Genomic DNA, 21,715 nt, shown 5'->3' on the forward strand with positions numbered 1-21,715 from the left:
GACTCATTTCCCTAAAGATGAATGAGCTCTTTAAGGTGGCTCAGTTGGTTAAGCATCTAACTTCAGTTCAGATCATAATCTCACAGTTTCTGGGTTTGGGCCCCACATCTGGCTCTGTACTGCCAGTGCAGAGCCTGCTTGGGATTCTCTCTGTCCCTCTCTTTCTGTCCCTTCCCCTAAACATGTACTCATTCTCTCTCCCTCTCTCTCTCTTTCTCTCTCTCTCTCTCAAAATAAATAAACTTAAAAAAAAAAAAACAATATGTGGGGGCACTGGGTGGCTCATTTGGTTGAGCATCTGACTTTTAATTTTGGCTCAGGTCACATTCTTGCAGTTCAAAGCCCTCATCGGGCTATGCACTGGCAGTGTGGAGTCTACTTAGGCTTCTTCCCTCTGCCCCTCCCCTGCTCGTGTGCACGTTCTCTCTCTCTAAAAATAAGTAAATAAACCTTAAAAAAATTAAAGAAAGTAAAATGGATGTGTACATTTTGAGAATGTACCAAAGATTTAACAGCAGACTAACTGGTTGTAATGTTATAAAAGTGTAGTAGAAAAAAAAAAGACTAGCCTGAATTTCTCCATCAATTTCTCATATATTTATCTAACAAGGATTCTTTCTGGGAATATTGATTGTGTCTTAATCCAGAATTTTAAAAGAGTGATAAGAAATCACCTCTGTAAGATGTCACTAAACCAATCATCCATCATGGGATGGATGGTTGGGAAGAGTTACAATAAACTGAATCTAAAACTTTATCTCCTGCTACTGCTTAAAACACATATGTGTAAGTGGGTCACATTTTCTTAGGGCATAAATTATTGGTATATCACTGAGCATTCTCCAAATGGCACATGTGTTGCTTAAATGGCAATCATTTATAGATTTATTTTTGGCCTAGTCAGCTTTACCTAGCACACCATGTGATCTATTCTTTGAATTTGTGTGAACAGTCACAGAGTTTCATAATATCCAATGATGATTCTAACGGAAAGCAATTAAAATTATTGCCCTGTTTGTATGTACTTTCAAATGTCACTATCAATTTTTAATGGATTTGTGTATATCTTGTGATTTATTTGTAATATGTTAGCAGAATTTGTTTTTACTTTTTGTTATCACATATTTTCCTTTGAGAAGGAAATAGCATATATATATATATATATATATATATATATATATATATATATATATATTTGCTGCTAGCATGCTTAGTGATTCTTTGCAACAAAAGAGAAACTTTAATTCTTGAGTTTCATTTTTGTGTATTCAGATTTTATTTATTGTACATTAACCATAAATAATCTAAACTGTAAAACCTTTGTTTGTCTTTTTAACAAGAATTTTTTGGGTAAATTTTCAAAAAAATTCTATTGAGAAATTCTAAATTTTATTCATTTTCTCTATCAGAATGGTTATTTTCCATAAAAAATATATTTTCATTTATCTCAATTCTTCTGTTAACATGAAATTTCTAGGGGTATTTAGATTTATTATATTTATTTTAGTTTACTAAAAGGTTTACTACAAGGTATGCTTACATTCTCTGAATAATTCCTAAAATTTTATGATTATCTACTCTCTGTTCAAGTGGAAAATGGACTCTTCAATAGAACAGGTTACATGTTATGTCATTCTTACCTTCAGGTTAATCATATGATGGAGAGCTATTTTTTTATGGAATCCAGTTTCAGGAAGTCTCATTTCATATAGATATATGCTGAGAGTCCAACTCGGCCCTTCTGATTCCTGAATACACTGTGACACGTTGCCTTCTTGCGAATGGTCTCCCAGCACATAGCATATCATTTGAAAAATGTGTCTGTTTTTTGCATGAAATTTTATTAAATTTCATTATGGGCATATACCCCTCACATATAGCACTCTTATCATCAAAAGGCTGTTATAGTTTAGGAATGACATTGACTGCTTTCTATTGATTTTCTTTTCAAATGTGCACACTGAGCTATAGAGATTACAGAAGGTATTAGAAAGAGTACAAGCATTTATCATAGTAATAAAAGATCTAAAATGCTATAGTCTCATTGTATAATTCTAAGCCCAAGGTCTCCTCTTAAGTTTGGCATCATATGAGATATGCATACGTAAATTCTACAAATCAGGCATTCTTTCATCACAGGAAGACCCTTGCTTGTCTTTCCCTATTAATCTTGTCCCACTTACTTTCTAACTTCTAGGAATGACATGGCACCCATGTTTATTTTAAGGTGCTATTATTTCATTCCTTCTCCAGAGAATTCATCCTCTCCTTCTGTCAGAAGGCATTTAAGAATGAAGGAGAGTGCTATTAGACTCCATTTTAAACCAGAAACCTTTTGTAATTTTTGAAATAATCTGTTTTCTTTTCTTAGTCTTAGGTGGTACATAATATAAATGGAAAACTCAATTTAAAGGAAGATTGCTACTCACTAATGTGAGTGAATGCTCAAGTGATTGCTACTCACTTTTCAGTGATAAAAATACAGCTATATTTATAGCAAAAACAAACAAACAAACAAACAAACAAACAAACACAACAGGTTATTGTGTGGGATGGAGGCTGGGGCAGATGCTACAGATCATGATGGAATGACCATGGTGGTAGTATGGAGGTGATGAGCAGTGTGGACTGTGATCTTTTTAAAGGTAGAACTAACAGGACTTGCTAATAGTCTGCATAAGTATCTAAAAATCTCTTTAAGATCCTGCTTTTAGTTATTTTGGCTATATACCCAGAAATGACATTGATGGGCATTATGGTAATCTTAGTTTTAACTTTCTTAAGAACCACCATATGCTTTCCATAATAGCTGTACCATTTTACATTCTCATTAAATGTGCACAAGGTTTCCCTGAGATGCAATCTTGAATGTTTGCCATGATGGCAAGGATGAATGAAGCAAAGCAGTGAATCAGTGATATAGGAGATAAAATTATGGAAAATGACGAAGCTGAAAAGAAGAGGGATACAAAGGCCAAAGATCATGATACAAGACTTAGAGAATTCAGAGACTTATTAAAGAGGAATAACATTCATATAATAGGAGTCCCAGAAGATGAAGAGAGAAAAAAAGGCAGAAGGTTTATGTGAGCAAATTATAGCTGAAAACTTCCCTACTCTGACGAAGGACACAAGACATCAGAATCCATGAAGCACAGAGAGCTCCCATTAATTTCAACAAAAGCCAACCATTCCAAGGTATATCATATTCAAATTCACAAAATACACAGACAAGGAGAGAGTCGTGAAAGCAGCAAGGGAAAAAAGTCTTTAACCTTCACAGGAAGACAGATCAGGTTCAAGCATAATTGTCCACAAAACTTGGCAGGTCAGAAAAGAGTGGCAGTATATATTCAACATGCTGAATGGTAAAAATATGCAGCCAAGAATTCTTTATCCAGCAAGGCTGTCCTTCAAAATAGAAGGAGAGATAGAGTTTCCCACACAAACAGAAACTGAAGGAGTTTGTGACCATTAAACCAACCCTTCAAGAAATTTTAAGGGGGATTCTTTGGAGGGAAAACAAACAAACAAACAGAAAAAGACCAAAGGCAGCAAAGACTACAAGGGTCCAGAGAACATTACCAGAAACACTAATTTTACAGCCAACAAAATGGCACTAAATTCATATCTTTCAATAATCACTCTGAATGTAAATAGACTAAATGCTCTAATCTAAAGCCACGGGGTATCAGAATGAATAAAGGAAGAAGATCCATCCATATTCTGCCTAAAGATACTGTAGATTGAAAGTGGGGGGATGGAGAAACATTTATCATGCTAATGGGTGTTAAAAGAAAGCCAAAGTAGTCATACTTATATCAGATAAGCTAGACTTTAAAACAAAGACTGTAACAAGAGATGAAGGAAGGCATTATATCATTATGTCTACCCATCAAGATCTAATAATTGTAAATATTTGTGCCTCCAACTTGGAGATAACCCAATACATAAACTAATTAATTTACTATTAATAAAATTAATTATTAATTTATTATTACTTAAATTAATTAAAATTAAATTAAAAAGAAATATAAAGGAACTCATTGATAATAATACCATAATAGTAGTATTAACATCATACTTACAGCATTGGACAGATCATCTAAGCAGAAACTCCACAAGGAAACAATGGCTTTTAATAACACTGGGCCAGATGGTCTTAACGATATATTCAGAACATTTCACCCTAAAGCAGCAGAATATACATTCTTCTCAAGTACACAAGAAAATTCTCCAGAATATGTGATTTATTCTGACTGGGTCACAAATCAGCCCTCAACAAGTACAAAAAGGTTGAGATCATACCATGCATATTTTCACATCACAATGCTATGAAACTTGAAGTCAACCATAAGAAAAATTTTGGAAAATCCTCAAATACATGGAGGCTAAAGAACATCCTACTAAAGAATGAATGGGTTAAATCGGAATTTAAAGAAAAAATTTAAAAATACATGGAAGCTAATAAAAATGAAAATGCAACAGTCCAAATATTTTGGAATGCAGCAAAGGCAGTCATATATTGCAATTCAGGCCTACGTCAAGAAGCAAGAAAGGTCGCAAATACACAATCTAACCTTACACCTAAAGAAGCAAGAAAACAAACAGCAAATAAAGCCTAAATCCAGCAGAAGAAGGGAAATAATAAAGATTAGAGCAGAAATAGATATAGAAACAAACAACAACAACAACAACAACAAAGCCCCCAAAACCAGTAGAACAGATTAACGAAACTAAGAGCTCTTTCTTTGAAAGAATATATAAAATTGATCAACCCCTAGCCAGATTTATCAAAAAGAAAACAGAAAGGACTCAAATAGATAAAATCACAAATGAAAGAGATCACAGCCAACACCACAGAAATACACACAATTGTAAGAGAATTCTATGAAAAATTATATGCCAATAAACTGGGCAATCTGGAAGAAATGGACAAATTCTTAGAAACTTCTATACTACCAAAACTGAAACAGGAAGAAATAGAACATTTGAACAGACACATAGTCTGTAAAGCAATTGAATCAGTAATTAAGTCTCCCAAGAAACAAGAGTCCTGGGCCAGATGGCCTCCCAGGGGAATTCTACCAGACATTTAAAGAAAAGTTAATACCTATTCTTCTGAAACTGTTCCAATAAATAGAAATGGAAGGAAATTCATTCTATGAAGCCATCAATACCTTGATTCCAAAACCAGAAAAAGACCCCACTAAAAAAGAAAATTACAGGCCAAATCTCTGATGAACATAGATGCAAAAATTCTCAACAAGATACTAGTATAGTAAGTATGGTTCCTTTATTTCTCTGAAGATACTTATAATAGCTGCTTTGAGATCTTTCCCAGCTAAGTATGACATCTAATTCCTCGTAAAGGCAGTTTCTATTGTATTTCCTGTATATAAATCACAATTATCTGTTTTCTTCATTTCTTACTATTTCTTTTAACTAGATACTTTAGATAGTATATTGCAGCAAATCTGGATACTCACCTCCTTTTCTAGGACTGATTGTTGTGTGTTTCTTTATTGACTTAGTTGCACTTTTAAAAATAAATTATGTGTCTACTACAGTGTCCAGCCCCTGAGTTCACTCCTCAGATAGTGCAATCTTGGGCATGAGCTCTGTCATCCTGGAATGAGAATGGTTTAACTGAGCTCCTTCTGATAATTTCTTTCCCTGATCTCTCTGTTACGTTGTCTTTGTCTGCTTCTGGTCATATCACACTTAGTTGTTAGCTTTCTTGCTGGCTGGTAATTTCTGGCTGATTTCCCTGTTATTTTTGACAGTTCCTTGAGGCATAAATTACTCTATATTAATTCAATTAAATTTGACTCCTTTATAGGGATGGTTTTTGTTGCTGAGCTCTCTATTCTTATGGCCTCACTCTCCCCCTGGATATATCTCTGAACCACTACTACAGAGATTATCTTGGATTTAAACCATTGTTCATAAACAAAGTGCTAGGTAGGAATTGTATCCTTCTACCTGGCTTACCTCTCCTGACATGGAACCTCTATCCTAAAAGCACACTAAGGTACAGACAGATAATTGAGAATAAATTTTTGCTGTCATAGGCATAAAACTAACACATATGAGCCATGGATGGGTTGATGAAGGTAGCTCTTAACCTCTTGCCCACACTCACTTGGAATTTAGACTTTGTAACACAAGACTTGTGGAAGATGAGAAATGCTGGAAGGAATCTTCTCCTGAGAAATTCTGTATACCCTTGTCTGAAGCTAAGAAGAAGATACATCTTTTTTTTCTTTTTAACAGAACTTTTTATTTTTAACTTGTAAATCAATTCCAGTATAATTAACAGTGTTATATTAGTGTCACGTGTACACTATAGTGATTCAACAAATCTATACAGTGCTCAGTGCTCATCATGGTAAGTGTACCCTTTCTGAATCCCCTCCACCTATTTCACCCATCCCTTCCTACCTCCCTTCTGGTGACCATCAGTTTGCTATCTATAGCTTAAGAGTCTGCTTTTTTGTTTGTCTCTTTTTTTCTTTGTTCATTTGTTTTGTTTCTTAGAATCCATATGAGTGAAATCATACGGTATTTGAGAAGACACATCTTAACCACACTTACCAGAGTGGAATGAGGATTGGTTTATTCAAGACCACCCCTATTTGTCCATATAAGAGATATTCATAAAAATCTTAATGATTCCAATTATAGCTTGTAAAATTATTTTTACATTGGTAATTTGAGAAATTACATTTATAAATTTATATTACACATTTAATAATGATAACAATAATTTAAAATAACAGTATAAAATGTTTCTAAGTTCTACGTCTGAAACTAATATTATACGACATGTTAACTAACTGGAATTTAAATAAAAACTTGGAAAAAACAAAGAAAATCCTTATATAGTGCTTAAAACTTGGAAGACATAGATCTATAACTCCCAATTTATTAGTACATTTCACCCTCACAGCAATTCTATGACATAGGAATTATTATTATCTTTAATTTACATTAAAAAGCACTGAGGTAAGGAATTCAAGTAACTTACTCACAGCCATGTATACTAAGTCAGCAGGGATTTTATACCTGCAGTCTGTCTCCAGATCAGGTGATATTGATCACTACAATGTTACTTCTGGAATAATAAATACGTAATGAGTATTTGTCTATGCCAAGTACTGTTCTAAGCACTTTACTTGTATTACTTACTTCTTTTAACCAGCACAACACTTCCAGAAGCTAGGTACTGTTTTTACCTTCAAATAGAGATAATAAAAAATTTCTCAGCATGCATTTTTTTCCACCAAAATGAAAATCTTTAACTCTAATTTTATTTCATTATTTTTGCATTAAATGAAACCACCATGCTCTGGGTTAAATTTTCATATCCAAAAGGCCTGGGGGAGGACTGAAGTAAACAAAGAAGGGACTTGTGCTAGATAAGTCTATAGAAGTACTTGTGATCTAGAAGGTCTGGGTCTTTATAACATAAACTTTTATTTTAAGTGTAAACAAGCAGCAGACATTGATGGCATGATCTGATTGGTTTCCACCCCACCAAATAATAAAAGCAAAAACAGAGCAAAACAAAATAAAAAAAACACCATGACTGCATCATGAAGAATGATTGTGACATACATTGTACATATATAGAGATCATTTTGATGCCTATTACAAAATCCAGGGCAAAGTATGATAGAAATTCAAAGATTTCTTCAAAGGGACACAGAGAAGGAGACTGATTCAAGAAAAAGTAAAGTCATTACGTTTTAGTAAAGGGTTAGATTTGGAAGTATCTAGGATAAGGGAGAATAAAGTGTGAAGGATTGTGGTACCTAAAACATTATGGATGGTTTTTTCCATTCCTAAGTCAGAAAACAATAGAAGTGGCACTGGTTTGAAGGGAAATTAAAAAATCATTCAAAGCATTTGGTACATATTAGACATCAATAGAAATTAATTCCATTCCATAACCTCACATAAGTTTTTTCTTACACAGTGTTGTTTAAAGGAAGAGAAAAACAGATATTTCTTCTCAAAGTCTTAAAAGAAATTCTAACTTATGGAACAGAAAAAACCAATTTCATAGGTTTTCATAAAATGTACCATAAAGAAGATTTATGCCACCTAAATGTTTACTTTATTCTTCAGAACTCTTTGTTTTATAAACAAAATGTCTTATGACAACAAAAACATTTTCAGTACATTCAACTCTTCCACTTCATGCTGTCTGTTGTATTATGGCTTACATACAAAGTATAACGTATTCTACTCAGAGTCATTCTTGACATTTCCAGGATTTATTGTTCACAAAGCACTTCATCAAAATATTTCTATTTTAATTTACCATCCTTTTCCAAACTTGAAATATATTTCTTACCTTAGAGCTCAGGTTATCTCCATTCCAGACATATTTGAAATTAATTGTGTTTTGTTACTATCATATGTACACTCAAACATCTATGGGTTGTTTCCTAAACTAGTTCTTGTTTAATTGATAAGTTATGTCCACACAGCCATTTATTGTTTTTGATTCCTTAAAGTATTTTGGTAAATGTCAATATTTTATAATTAAGTTTTTACTTTTCTAGAAAAGAGAGAAAAAAAGAGTGAACATAAGAGCAACAGTGAGAAAGAAAATTCATCACATCATCAGGAAAATAACCTTGAATGTATTTCAAAATACAGTATGTATATATATATATACATATATATATATATATATATATGTATATATATACACACACACACACACACACACACATATATATATATATATATATATACTAGTTTTGCAAACTTAGTTTTTTTATATATAGTTTTTTTCAGAAGATTATTGCTAATCTTTTCAAGGTAAAAGCACTAAATATTTAATAATATATTTCACAAAAAGTAAACTTTATTTATCTACTTTAACAAATCGTTTTTATCACTTACTAGTAAAACAGAACTCACTATTCATATTCTTAAAAATGATTGTAAAATTTAAAATAATGAATGAAGATAGTTTTTTTTTTTCTTCTTGCTGGTTAGAAATAGTACAAACTAAGTTATATTCTTTTAAACACAGCTAGGGCTAATGTGTCAAGACTAAATGAAAATACAGCCCACATGTAAGTAGATCAGAATATTATAACTTGGTGGCTTAGTTGGTTAAGCAACTAACTTGATTTCAGCTCAGGTCATGATCTCGCAGTTGGTAAGTTTGAGTCCTCTATGGGTCTCTGGGCAACAGGGTGGAGCTTCCTTGGGATTATCTGCCTTCCTCTCTCTCTGCCCTTCCCCTGAGCTTTTTCTGTCTCTCTTTCAAACTAAATAAATATTTTTTAAATGTGATTAATACAAAAAGAATTTAGTTAACACTTTGTAGACATATTCTCTTATTCACTCCTGAACAAGGAGTTGAACATGAACTTAGTATGGACTTGCTAATAATACCAAAAACTGTGGATAATATTAATAAATATATCTAAGGACTAGTAAAAGTTTATAATGTGTAGAGTATTATCTTAAATGCTGCTAGGGATTTTCACACTTAAGTCTTACCACAGTGCATGGATGTAAGCATTACTGCTAACCACATGTTAAAGATAAAAGAGACTGCAGAATAAAATAAATTTCTTCCATTATAGGAAGAAGTGATGTGAAGGCAAAGTCTGTTCCAGAGTCTGTACTTTCACCTATGATATAAGCCTTGAATATAAGAGCTACAGGTATATATAGCTATATTCAAATGGCTGTTAGTGGTTACTTTTAACAACTAAAATGGAGAAGGTTCTTCAGAAATAGTCTAAAACATAGCAATGATTGTACATTATGAAAAGGAAAGTCTAGAATCCACTGGAACTTTTCTGTGAGATCTAGTTTTAAGCCATGATTGAAGAAGATTTCTAAATTTTCTCATAACTTCATTGCAATATATAACATTATAATATATGGAAAATCTATTATTAAAAATCTTGCAGGAAATTAGCAGCTTAATACTATACAAATATTTTCAGGATTCCACAAATGTTTATGTGTATTTTTGTGAGTGTTTTAATTATTTAAGTTAAAAAAAGAATACAATGTAATGAGCTGAAAATTTAGGTAGCTGATAAAGTTTGGAAATATGAAGAGAAAGTAGAAAGTGTGGTGAAGTTTATAGGGGAGAAAACAAATCAATGATCTAGGGAAATGCAGTATGACTGCTCACGAACAGATTTATCATTATAAATTTAAAGTGAGATCACTCACTACTGTATACTTGTATGTTTTTCTCTGGCCACATTCAGGTTCGGTTCACTGTAGCAGTCACAAAACTAGTGAAGAGTTGATTTAAATAGCATTAGGACGTTGCTAATCAAGTAAGAAAACCTACCAGAAGAGCAAATTATTTTCAGTTGTATGTAAGATATGTAAGAATGCTTATACAGATTCGCCATGGAACTTAACCTGAGTAAACAGGGGTGAGAAGACCATAGGAGAAGAAGAGACTATGAAAATCTGACAATGTAGAAAAATTGTTGACTTCATGGTAATAGATAGTGAGCAAAAAATACAGGAAATAGTGGTCAGAGAGTGGAGTGTATAAGTTGTTACTATACAAGGGTTGCATTTATTGGTATTGCCAAAGTCTGAAAAGAAGTGAACCTGAGGTATAATGGACAAGATCACTAGAACAGACAAGTCCAAAGAACTGAAAGCCCTGTGGTTTAGGAGTTTCATCTATGTGTAATTAAAGTACTAAGACTTAAATTTGCAATACGTGGAGAAAAAGGGTAGTGAGGTACTTGCTAAAATAATTAAGAAATAAGGAGGATTTGTGAATGATTTCATTGGAAAAATAAAAACCAAAGATAGTACAAGTCATTATTATGTAAAATATGGCTGTTTACTAAACATCTCTAATTTTACTGAGAAATGTAAAAACATAAACAATGTTCATGTGTATACTTGTGGAAAATCAATCATTCATGAATTGTTTTGAGGTTAGAATATAGGTGAATACATTTCTTCTTTTTGCATACATTTAAAATGCTGTACAGTAATTATGTTTCCAATTATCATAAAAAGGAAACAATATTTGTATCTAAATTTTTTTATCTATCTCTTATAAGGTATTTTTTGAAATAGTTTCTTACAGAAAATTGCAATTAAATACAAGTTATTTGGATTTTGGTTATGATAAAAAATGTAGTTAATAACTTAAGATTTCTTAAGATTTTTTTTTGTTTGCTTTGGGTTTTTTGTTGTTTGTTTTTGTTTTAAATATAAATTATTATCAAGTTGGCTAACATACAGTGCATACAGTGTGCTCATGGTTTTGTTTTGGGGGTAGATTCCTGTGATTCGGTGCTTACATACAACACCCAGTGCTCATCCTAACAAGTGCCCTCCTCAATGCCCATCACCCATTTTCCCCTCTTCCCTGCCTCCCCATCCACCCTCAGTTTGTTCTCTGTATTTAAGAGTGTCTTTATGGTTTGCCTTGCTCTCTGTCTGTGACTATTTTCCCCCCTCCCTTCCCCATGGTCTTCTGTTAAGTTTCTCAAGATCCACATATGAATGAAAACACATGATATCTGTCTTTCTCTGACTGTCTTATTTCACTTAGCATAATACCCTCCAGTTCCACCCACATTGCTTCAAATGACAGGATTTCACTCTTTCTCACTGCCAAGTAGTATTTCATTGTATATATAAACCACATCTTCTTTATCCATGCATCAGTTGATGAACATTTAGGCTCTTTATATAATTTGGCTATTGTTGAAAGTGCTGCTATAAACATTGGAGTGCAGGTGCCCCTTCGAATCAGCATTGTTGTATCTTCTGTATAAATTCCCAGTAGTGCTATTGCTGGGTCATACGGTAGTTCTATTTTTAATTTTTTGAGGAACCTCCACACTGTTTTCCAGAGTGGCTGCACCAGTTTGCATTCCCATCAATAGTGCAAGAGGGTTCCCATTTCTCCACATCCTCACCAGCACCTGTTGTTTCCTGATTTGTTCATTTTAGCCACTCTGACCAGTGTGAGTGAGGTGGTATCTCAGTGTGGCTTTGATTTGTATTTCCCTGAGGATGAGTGACATTGAGCATCTTTCCATGTGTCTGTTTGTCATCTGGATGTCTTCTTTGGAAAAGTGTCTATTCATGTCTTCTGCCCATTTCTTCACTTCATTATTTGTTTTTTGGGTGTTGAGTTCGGTAAATTCTTTAAAGATTTTGGATACTAACCCTTTATCCAATATGTCACTTGGAAATATCTTCTCCCATTCTGTCAGTTGCCTTTTAGTTTTGTTGACTGTTTCTTTTGCAGTGCAGAAGCTTTTTATCTTGATGAGGTCCCAATGGTTCATTTTTGCTTTTAACTCCCTTACCTTTGGAGACGTGTTGAGCACGAAATTACTGTGGCTGAGATCAAAGAGGTTGTTGCCTGTTTTCTCCTCTAGACTTTTGATGGTTTCCTGTCTGACATTTAGGTCTTTCATCCAGTTTGAGTTTACTTTTGTGTATGCTGTAAGAAGGGGTCCAGTTTCATTCTTCTGTGTGTTACTGTCCAGTTCTTACAGCACAATTTGCTAAAGAGACTGTCTTTTTTCCATTGGATACTCTTTCCTGCTTTGTCAAAGATCAGATGGCCATACATTTGTGGATCCAATGCTGGGTTCTCTATTCTATTCCATTGGTCTATGTGTCTGATTTGTGCCAATACCATATCATCTTGATGATTACAGCTTTGTAATACAGCTTTTGAGGTCTGGGATTGCGATGCCTCCCACTTTGGTTTTCTTTTTCAACATTACTTTGGCTATTCAGGGTCTTTTTTGGTTCCATACAAATTTTAGGATTATTTTTTCTAGCTTTGAGAAGAATGTTGATGCAATTTTTATTGGAATTGCATTGAATATGTATATTGCTTTGGGTAGTATTGACATTTTAACTATATTTATTCTTCCAATCCATGAGCATGGAAGTCCTAGTATCAGCAATCAGACAAAAAAAATCAATAAAGTGCATGAAAATTGGCAAAAAAGAAGTCAAACTTTCACTTTTTGCAGATGACATGATACTCTACATGGAAAACCTGAAACACTTCACCAAAAAGCTTCTGAACTGATACACAAATTCAGCAAAGTCATAGGATACAAAATCAATGTACAGAAATTGGTTGCATTTCTACACACCAATAATGAAGCAACAGAAAGAGAAATCAAGACATCAGTCCCATTTACCATTGTATCAAGAACCATAAAATACCTAGGAATAAACCTAACCAAAAATGTAAAAGATATGTATGCTGAAAACTATAGAAAACTTATGTAGGAAATTGAAGAAGATACAAAGAAATGGAAAAGCATTCCATGCTCATGGATTGGAAGATTTCGTAAGATTTTAAGTGATGATGTTTAAATAGAGAGTTTTGACATTGGTGCTCTTTTCCATTTTTTGTTTCCACTTATCATTCACTAAACTTCTCTGCAGGCTATTTTCAGCAACTTCAAATTTAGTCCTGAAATTAAAGAAGCCACATGACGTGCTATGAGAAACAAGCAAGAAAAAGAAATGATTCTAGGCCTTGGTATGGTGATGGTGTATTTAAGGGCTAATTCTATGATGGTGGGCCTATTTTGGGATACCTAAACTTCTGTCTTTTTAACCTTTATGTCTTTCATCTCCCTTGGTCATGCACAACACCAGCAACTTGAGCTATTCCAAGGTGTGGGGGTAAGCATAGGGTTTGAACTATCTAGTTTTCAACTTGAGCCTAATTCAACTCCAGTTTGGACACTGATGGAATTTAGAGCTTGTGAATGAACTGATTAAATGATACATTTAGAAGTGAATTTTTAGCAAAGAAATGAGAAAAACACATTATCTGTATATCCTATTCGATAGAAATATGAGCACCCATATTCCAGAAATACTATGAAAGAAATATGTTCTCTTAATTTTTAACTTTTACACAGTAATTGTAAATTATGAGAATATTGAAATCAGAACAAATAAATCAATAGAAATTTGATATTAAACTTAGCTTTCTGAAGTAATTTAGGCCCTTATAATCCAGACAGGTCTCCCTAGATCTATTTTTATTCTACCTTGCTGTCTAGTCAATCTTCTACAAGTTGGTAATGTTTTTTTTTTTTTTTGTAATCAAGCATAAATCTTATGTTTGTTTCTTTACTAAAACTTTTTTTTTTATTTTAACCAATCTTCTGTGGCCTTCTGAAGAAAGGTGTCACTCCGTGACAGCTTTTGTTGTCACACCACCTTTGCTTGCTTCCTCTCTGGTTCTTCCACAGCTTTTGCAGACATTTTCAGGAATGTCTGAAATCAAGTTATCTACAATATTTTCTGCTCTGCCAACAGCACAGTATTACTCTCTGCTCTGGGCTTTCTCTGATGAAGTGGACTCTGGAGGAAGCCCACTCAGCACACAGATAGGTAAAACTAAAATATGTTAATACTGTAGCCAATCACCACTCAGTGGAAACAAAAGCCAATGGGTAAGTACTTCTTCCTGCCCAGTACTCCAGTGCACACTTCTGAGAAGCAGTCTCTATCCTCCTTAAAAGGTCTCAGGTAGGAGTAATGTCCAGTTTTCCAGTGACGCTAATAATACTGAGTAACACGTCTAGTACTACCTTTTCCTCATTCCTTCACTCCCTCTCAAGTCCCTCATATGTTCTTCGAGGTTATTTTCCACAAAAACGACCCACATATAAGTTCTTTCCTCAGGCTGTACTTTTGAGGGAAACCCAGGCTAAGGCTATCACCTTAGGTAAATATTCAGTGGTAAACCCTAAGCTAACCGGAAATCAATTGTGATTAGAAAGTGTGAAATTTCAGACATGGAAAACTCTATATGATGCCAAGGTCCAGGCTTTGCCCTTGGAAAAGTATACTGTGTGGATACAGAATGAGGGTCCACATCACTGTGGCCACTAAGCACATGAAATACCAGGACATTGGCAGAAGTGGGCAACATTCTACTGAACCATCTTTTAATATCTATGCCAAAGCAAGGAGACAGCAAAGCCATTCAAAAATGGTCTCCTTCTTGCTTTTTTAAAGTACAAATGAAACAATTTTATAAATCTCCTTGAAATTCTATGTGGCATTAGGGCTCCTCTGATGTTTCACTTCAACCCTTCTTTTTCCTCGACATGTGTGTTAAGCTAAACAAGGTCCAACAGCCCTAACATTAACAAAAACAAACAGTACAACCAACAAGAGTAATAGTAGCTTCCAATTAGCCCCATTTCCAATAATCATCTAACCTGATAGTCATATAGTCTAGAAAATGAAATACTAATCATACATGTCTTTGGTTTTCAAACCTGGGCTCTAAGGGGACAAAAGTAACTTGGTAAATACTTCAGGAATTAATGACATACTTGAGAAACAAAGCAAAACCATGATCATGAAAAAAACAAACAAACAACAAACCAGCCACTCTGATGCACTTTTCTTGTATTAGCACAATATTCCCATTGCTAAGAGGAAGAAATAAAAGATGGCAAGTAAGTAGCAAGATAAGTTATTAGGTTTCATGATTAGGGGCCCTGAATTCTGATCACTGGAGCCAGAAAACCTCAGAGAATCAATGAATGCACAGTAAGTCTGGGAAGATAACCCAGCAGTGACTTACATGCTTCTCTGAATACAGAAGCAGAAGACAAGTTCTCATGCCCACAGTGTGGCAGACAAAGAAAAGATAGATTCTGCAGAAAGGAAGAATATAGTTAACGTACAATAACAAATGATTTATTAACAGATAGCCACATGGACAGATAGCCAAGGGCAGACAGGATCGTGAACTTATCCATGACACCTAAAAGGAGAGATGACTTTAAAGACTTAAGGAATGATATGGAATTTTAGTAAAGATGACTTTAAAGTCCTCTATAACATCATTCTCTAATATAAGTTTTTAATATACTAGTATTTTAAACACTAAGTCTAAGTTATTTTCATTAATTAAACTAGATTTATTAATTATCTTAAATATGGTGATGGTAAGGTATTTCAGTGTCTTCAAATATGTCACCTTAGGGTATATAAGCTTTCCTAAAAATATGATGAAGCTCTACTAAAAGACAGTATATTTGAATTGATGGAAAATTTGGTCTCTGCCACCAGGAGGAATGTAAATGTATAAGATATTAAAATTAGTTACAGTAGGGCACCTACAAGGCTCAGTTGGTTAAGCATCTGACTTTGGTTCAGGTCATAATCTCAGGGTTCGTGAGTTCTTTTTTTTTTTTAATCTTTTTTTTTTTTTAATCTTTTTTTTTTTTTAACGTTTATTTATTTTTGAGACAGAGAGAGACAGAGCATGAATGGGGGAGGGTCAGAGAGAGGGAGACACAGAATCTGAAACAGGCTCCAGGCTCTGAGCTATCAGCACAGAGCCCAATGCGGGGCTCGAACTCACGGACCGTGAGATCGTGACCTGAGCCGAAGTCGGCGCTCAACCGACTGAGCCACCCAGGTGCCCCAGGGTTCGTGAGTTCTTAACTGCACATCGGGCTCTTTGCTTTCAGTGCAGAACACACTTCAGATCCTCTGTCTCCTCTCTCTATCCCTTCCCAATGCTAGCACACATGAGCTTTCTCTCTCTCCCTCTAAAAAATAAATAAATAAATAAATAAAATAATAAAATGAGTTCTAGAAAAGCACAATTACAATTAGTAGTTGCATCATCAGAATGTGGACTGAGAGTTAAAGCTGAGGGAACTTTAGGAAACTGAAATTTGCAAATGTTGAGTCAGGTAAACAGTGCATACTGTGCTGTGTGATAATTTTACTTAATCTAGAATGTGAAGACAAATTAATGGTAATGAGATGGAATTTTAGTTGTTAAATTGGAATCAAAAATAAAAATAACCTTAATCTTCCTAGTTTTCTTAAACTATGCCTTATCGGAAAAATCTTATGCAAATTCCATTGTGTGCATATAGTTCGCTGATAAATATTTCTATAGAAGTTCTTCCTCATTTCATTTCTGTATGCTAACCTTAAACCTGCAAGTTAAATTCAACTTGTAAAGCCATATTTTAGGTCAATATATACTCCTGTCAATTTCAAATCATTTCACTATTTTCTTTTTCTCAAACAGATCTTTTTTCAATTCTTATATTCTGATAAAATTTGGATAAGAACTGTCTACTTCTGAACCCAGAGGTTTGTTGCAGAGATTATACATAAGTAGATATTATCCACTGAAAGATCAAATGTAGATATTTGCCAATATATTATATTTATAAAGATTTAAAATAAAAATATTTTATGCCACTATTTTTAACATGGATGAATTACTCTAGAGATTCAATAGATTATAAATTATTAATAATAACAACTAATGAAAAATATCAGACAACAATTTCAATTATTTTCTACTCCTTTGTATAATCATGAAGGGTAAAAAATAGAACAGAATTCTTTTTTTTCAGGATGATGATGATGTTTTTTCAAGTTTTTATTTAAATTCCAGTTAGTTAACATACAGTGTAATATTAGTTTCAGGTGTAGAACTGAGTGATTTCACACTCAAATACAACACTTGCTCATCACACCAAGTCCCTTCCTTAATCCCCATTATTATTTAACCCATCCCCACCCATCAACCTCTACAACAGCATTCTTTAATATAAGTTTTTAATATACTAGTATTTTAAACACTAAGTCTAAGTTATTTTCATTAATTAAACTAGATTTATTAATTATCTTAAATATGGTGGTGGTAAGGGATTGTAGTGTATTATTTATTTTGGGTATATTAAATCATCACATGCCCTACATGTTCTTTTTATTGTTCTTCTGAAAATTCAGTCAAATTCTGTAGTCAGTTACAACACAAATTCACCTAATATCAAAAATTTTTTTTTAAAAATTGTATAAGAAATACTCTCTGTGTTAAAAGCTGAGTAAAATTCCTTATTGATTTAATTACTTGATTTCTTTTTTATTTCAGACATTACGCTGAAAATATATATGCATTATATCTATACATTTTTAAAAATAGCTCTTTAATACCAACCTAGACAATAATGTAATATAATTATACATTTTAAAACAAGGGTATTATATAATAATAGACATTTTTTAGTTAATACAGTTTGAATTATTTTATGTCCAATTTGAGCACAGTAAAATTATTGTATATTTGAGTTTTACTGATAATTTGAGTTAACAGAATCTGTAATATATATTATCCACTTTATTTATTATCTAGCCATTCTTCTTTTCAAGTCTATTTTATGAAGCTTTTTAAATGCATTTCAAATAAATAACTGAACATTTACCATGAGAAGGCATGTTGTAAGGTTTTGTGTGCTTCCTTCTTTGAAGCAATATGTTTACTGAGATTTAGGTTTGGCTTTTCTTAGGAAGAAAATAATCCTTGGATTATTAACTATATTCTTGACATTAAAAATCAATTGTACTTTTTTTTTTCAATTCCAAAAGTAAGAACATTTGACACCTAAGGATACATTTTATTTTTTTAAGAACAGACACTCAACCTAGGGCATAGTGGTGGTAGCCATAGCAACAACAACCTTCAGACCTGCTCCAATTTCTAAACCTAGATTATCTCAAACACCTACAATAAAGTTCTGTCAGAAGGAAGGCCATGACCATTGTCGGGCATAAAAGCTTTTAAACTCATCTCTACAGTCCTGATAGGATGCCTGGATTCAGGAAAATTGCAAGGCGTATGAAAAGGCAAAGAAAGACCCACTCTGAAGAGATGAGGCAATCATCAGAACCACACTTAATTATGACAAAGTTATAGTAAGAGAGACTATAAAATAACTATTATTAATATTGTGGTAAATGCTCTATTGGAAAAGGTGGTTCAATAAGCAAACTCAAATGGACAATTTCAACAGACAGAAATTATAAGAAACAATGAAGCAGAAATGCTAAAAATAATATACAGAGTAAAAAAATAGGAAATGCTTTTGATGTGTGCATCTGTATTCTAAACACAGTTAAGGAAAGATTCAGTGAACTTGAAGATAAGCCAATATAGATTATTGAAAAAGACACACAAAGAGAAAAGTGAGTGAAAAAAATATAAGAAGAGATTATCCAAAAGTCATGGGACATTATCAATCCATCTAATTTACGTGCACTCTAAATTTGAGAAGAGAATGAGAGAATAGGGTGGAAGAGACGTTTGAGAAAACAATGTCTACAGACTTCTTAAAATCAATGACACACATCAAACCACAAATCCAAGGAGATCAGAGAACCCTAATACAGTGGATATACTAAGACATTTATGCAATGGAATATTTCTCAGAAATGAAAAAGAGCAAACTAACAACTGTTACAACAGCAGTAATGAATAATAAGTGCATTTTTCTAAGTGAAAATTCTTAAGGTATTTCTAAGCGGTTCTTCTAGACCCAAAGGCTAACAAAATATGCTTCCTTTATAGAACACTCTAGTAAAGGCAAAACTATAGGGACAAAAAAAAAATTAGTTCTTGTCAAGATTTGGAGGAGAATGGAATGTGTTTAATATAAAGGAATACCATTTTGCAGGTAATATTAAATTTTGCATGTAACTGTGTTATTATAAACAACTATTTTCATTTTTTGAAATTCATAAAACTGTACACCACAAAATGTAAATTTTACTGAATGGAAAATCTAAAAAAATATACTAGAATGTTTGGCAAGGAAGTGTAGACTGTAATAAGTGACTCTAACTGTATTACAAATGAATCACAGAACTACTCTGAAAGGGATTAGAAAGACAGGAATTGGCTTGGGTAAATATTTTAAGTCTAAAGACAAAAAGATATTTGCAAACACATTGTATTTCATACAAGGGACTGCTAAACAAATAAATAATAAAAATGTCATAAGAATCAGCCTGAAAGAGCCAAAAATGTGAATCCATAATTGTACTAAAAAAATAACTGAATAAATAAATACACAGAAGTAACAACTCTTTTTTACAGAAGAATTTTGGTTCATAGATGTAAAAGAAAATAAATACCACCTTTAGAATAACCCAGGAATAATTGCTACAGGCACTGATGGATGATAAATTTAAAAGGTGAATATTTAAGCAGAAATAAAGTATTTACATAGTGTCAAGATATCTCCCCAACACATCTCATAAGTTCCAAGGGAAAAAATATTAAGTTCATATCATGCCAGATGCCACCTTAAGCAAATGATCAATAGCACTAGTAACATATACAGACTTAATGTACCCCCAATTGAGGTTGTGAGATAACACAACTTCCATAGTATCCTACTTAATAATGTATAGCTTTAATTTAATGATGAGAAAGTCATCAGAAAATCCAAATTAAAGGACTTCTATATATAACTGGCCAATATATTTCAAAAGTTTCAAGGTATTTTAAGATACAAGATGATTGAAGGTTGTCAAGACTGTACTCTGGCTCAGGGTCATAAATACAACTTATAGTTATTATCTGGTTCATGGGAAATGATACTTTGAACTTTAATACCCGGAGTACCTCTGTGCCTGCTCTAAAAGAAACAGCTCTATTGTGTATGGCTAAGAAAACTGACTACTGATGTATGGCAGACAATCCGTATCTTAACAAAAAAGAATAAACACGTATGACACTTCAAAGGTCTAAACACTTCATGCTAGATATTTATGAAATAGCAATATAGAATATTATAGTCAATAAATAATTTACCTAAATTCAATCAACAAAAATAGATATGCATATTTTCATATTAATTAAAGAAATTGAATCCATAACTAAAATTTTTCCTGTAAATAAAACTGCAGATGCAGATGACTTCAACAATGGATTCTACTAACTATTTAAGAAAGAAATAATACCAGTTCTGCAAAAATTCTTCCTGAGGTAGAAATAATTCCCAAATCTCTCTGTGAAAGCAATATTACATTGATATTACCCTGACAGTGTAACACATCAAGAGCAGAAAGACATCATAAGGAAAACCAAAAGAAAACAACAACAACAAAACAAACAAACAAACAAACTACAACTAAATATTTTTGGTGATAATAATATAAATTAAAATATTGCATACAATATCCAGAATTGGGAATAAACCAAATTTCTAACACTTGATGTATATGGATAAAAAGATTGTGGTTTCTCCATTCAAAGGCATAATACTCAACAATTAAAAAGAATGCACTCCTGATATATGGATAAAGCTCAAAAGCATTAGGATAAGTAAAATACTTTATATACAAAACACTCCAAGCCATTTAACTGAATTTTTATGACATTCTGGGAAAAGCAAAACTCTATGAACTAAAATCAGATGTGAGGGGCCATAATTAGGAAAGACATGACTGCGAAGAAGCCAGAGTAGACATTTTAATTTGATGGAAATAGTCTAATTACAGTGATGTATAATTGTAGTGATGGTTGCATGACTATATATATATTTTGAAAACTTTTTAAAAACATTACAAATTTAATGAATACATTTTTGCATGTTTTTAATATCTAAAATAGAGAATTTTAAAAGAATATGTCTTAAGGAGTTTGCTTGATAAAGCCTTTAAGTTTCTATGTAATCTGACTTGGGAAAACTGGAATCTGGGTGTTCTATGTTACACATAGCATCACACATAAGGCAACTAGGTTAGCAATTTCTCCATTTCCCTAGACCCAGTGTGTATCAGCCTGACATTCTAATACCCAGTCAGAATAGTTTCTCAGAAAATAATAGAGGGCTTTTTTAATTTTATCCGTGGAAAAAGA

At 33.0% G+C, this 21,715-nt stretch overlaps 1 long non-coding RNA gene across 1 annotated transcript in view; it reads right to left on the reverse strand.

Moving 5' to 3' along the window:
• Window positions 1-21,715, reverse strand: part of LOC125933902 (uncharacterized) — a 245,852-nt gene that overhangs the window by 89,994 nt on the left and 134,143 nt on the right. The gene's annotated exons all lie outside the window — the stretch shown is intronic.

Source organism: Panthera uncia (genome assembly GCF_023721935.1).
Source record: "Panthera uncia isolate 11264 chromosome A1 unlocalized genomic scaffold, Puncia_PCG_1.0 HiC_scaffold_16, whole genome shotgun sequence".
Taxonomy (NCBI): domain Eukaryota; kingdom Metazoa; phylum Chordata; class Mammalia; order Carnivora; family Felidae; genus Panthera; species Panthera uncia.